The following is a 3095-nucleotide window of genomic DNA, read 5'->3' as shown; positions in this document are numbered from 1 at the left end:
CCTTTCTTGGTGCCTTTTGACCTTAGAGGGACCAGCTCCAGCAGGATTAGCTGGACGTTTGGGTTTGTAGATTTTTTTTCATCCTGTTGAAAATCTTGAGCTCCAAATAGCCCTGGAAAAGGGTCAGCACCTTGCATATATTAATTCATGATTGTATATTACTTTCAATATGTGGAGCTCACATCTTCTTAAGTTTTTCAGTTGGCATCTTGTGTTGTTCCTTTGCGGTAAAATAGGAAGAAAAGAATTGATAATGTACTCTTCACCATCCAGCCATCTTACCCTATAAGAACTTACTTTAACAATGCCGTACTTTAATTACTGCAGCGAGGTCTGGGGGCATTGTAACAAGGGTCTTTCGAATAAGCTCCAAAAGTTGCAAAACCGGGCTGCCCGTTTTCTGACCTTCTCCAGTTCTGACACAAGCGCTGATCCTCTTTTTGGGCAACTTAACTGGAGACGGTTAGATACTCAGCGACAAATACAAGTGGCCACCATGGTCTATAAATCTATACATGGTCTTGCGCCCGACTATCTTGGTTCGCTTTTCACCAAATATGATCCTCCTTATAATCTAAGGAACTCTGAAAACAAACTAGATGTTCCATTGCCCCGCACCAATTTCCTGAAAAATAGCTTCAGCTATAACGGTGCGGTTATCTGGAATAGCTTGTCCACTGCATTGCGGCAAACAAAATCACTTCAATCTTTTCGAAATGGTTGTCGCAATTTCTTCGTCTGCATCGACAAAACGCACACGGCATCTATGTAAAGCAGAATTTCTTTATTTTTTCTGTTTCACTTTTAAATTTTAGATCACGTTTACATAGATTAAAGTAGATTGTAATTGTAATAATAGATTGTAATAATATTATTATTTTATCTGATAGATTTACCGTGTCTAAATAAGAATAAAGTTCAAGTTCAAGTTCAAGTGCCTCGTCTATGATACAAAAATCCTTGAGCGGTTTTCCCTTTTCATTGGGTGTCATGTCTATGTTAGTTCTAAATTTTCATCATCGCTGCCGTTTTGTGAATCGTCAATCGACGTCTAAAACGGATTGCTCGTACGCAGAACTTGATTCTGCACATGGACATAAAAATATCAATGAATTTTTTCAAGGAAAAGTTTAAGATTTCGGAGGGAGGAATCCTTAAATCAGTGAGTTTTGAAAGAAGTCACGCTCGTCTTGTGCATATGCATTATCCGTTTCGAATTGTAACCGTCTCTATCTCTCGGCGCCAAAATGAGAATACATGACCTTAGTTGTGAAACCGCTGAGACTCAGAGGGAAGCACGCATGTGTCATATTCTTGAGCAGGAAGAGGCAGTAGAATTAATCATCTTACCGAGGGAGAACTCGCGCCTTGTCAAGGTTCAGCGTTCATCGAGATCAATTTCTTGAATTTTAGTCGCAATTTTATTAAGGAAAAATAGTGCCTGAGTTCTTCTACTTCTTGGGCAATGCCAAGAAGATCTTCACCGTCGAAACCGTCCTTTTCTGCAAGATAAGATACGAACAAAGATCAGTAGAACTGAGTCAAGTTTGTGTACATAAAGTTGCAATAAAATGTGTTGATAAGCAAATTTCTTTCGCTTACCTATCCTCTCGAAAGTCTCTGGAGAAAACCCATGCTACTGGAGCCGAGAAACAACCTCCTCCGTCGCTACTGTAGTTCATTACTGAGTCCGACGCACGAGGTTTAGCTAGGTTCGTTTGACGATTGAGATACGGAGGAGGAGCTGCTTAGACGAGCTAGCGAACGAAGGGCGAATTTTGGAGGAAAATCGCTTTAAGAACAAAATTTTAAACATTAAAAAGTTCACAGTATCAAGTTGAGTAAACCAATCGATAGTTTATTGTGGTTTCGTTCGAGTTAAAGATCTACTTCTACCAGTATACCCTTTAACATTTCCGAATCCCTACGTCCTTGTGGCGTTTAAGTTATAATGGGACTTCCAAGTAACATGTGCAAAGCTGTCCTTGACAACTTTGGGCTATTTATCAGTCACTTGAGGCGGGTGCATACAGAAGATCCTAATTTCTTTGTTACATATAGCATCAATAGATTTGAAAGTTGTATATATTTTCTATTTATATTTTTAGTTAATGACACGACCCCAGCGGCGGTTTAAGAGACTTATAAGGTACTTAAAGCATTTTAATCATCGGAGTGAAAAGCAACGCTCAATGTAAGTAGATCGAACCGTAAATATTTTGTAATGAAGTTTATTTACTAGCTATATGGTTGTAGACCGCTCAAGGGTAGTGTTTCGTTCTGGAAATATGCGTTGCCTTTTGATGACAGATTTGTTTTGATTACCAGACTCATGAATGACATGGGTTCCGTACAATAATTGTAAAGCGTTAGCATATTATGTTTTAAGCCAGTTTTTCAGAAGAATTGAATAAAGAGAGGGGAGTCTGTTCAAAAATCCGCTGACCGGAATCTGTTAACCTGTAGAGAGAGATCTGTTTTAACGACCCGCCATAGAGGTAAGTGGCCAATCACGTTTTCTGTTCGAGATTAAGACTTGATTTGCGTTTTTCTGATTTCAAATAATAAATGTATTTCATTTAGATTGAATAATTATGAACGCTAGGATTAATATTATACGGTTTGTGGTGGTTATCGAGCCGACCAGTTCCGAATAAGAAAGCAGTAGTGACAATTACAACTTGGGGTCGGGTGGGTGGGTAATTCTCGGTGAGGCTATTGTACGTCTAGAGGCTTTAGCACAGAAACGCTTCGCTAAAGTTTATCGAGGAAAGAAAAAAGAGGAAAATGTCCTCCCTTCTGAGTATTTTAAACATGAGATAGTTTTTTTTACTTTACTTTTGCTGAGCAACAATTTTTTCGTTTTAACTGTTCGCCATTACACCGTACTGGTCATCGTAGGACTGAAATATTTCTCTCTTTAAATAATTTCCTTTCTCGTGACTTATTTAAATATAGCTTCTTTGCAATATTTTTAGCCCTTCCTTTCTATATTTTTTTGGCCATTTCTAGAGTATATATTATGATGTATATTATTTTCCTAGTAATAAGATATGATTAATTAAAGTCAGGTCTTCTTTTCACGTCGATTTTCC

The sequence above is a fragment of the Stylophora pistillata genome, chromosome 7, assembly GCF_964205215.1.
Source record: "Stylophora pistillata chromosome 7, jaStyPist1.2, whole genome shotgun sequence".
Classification (NCBI taxonomy): domain Eukaryota; kingdom Metazoa; phylum Cnidaria; class Anthozoa; order Scleractinia; family Pocilloporidae; genus Stylophora; species Stylophora pistillata.
The sequence above is the reverse complement of the archived record's forward strand: the minus strand, read 5'-3'. Positions refer to the sequence as shown.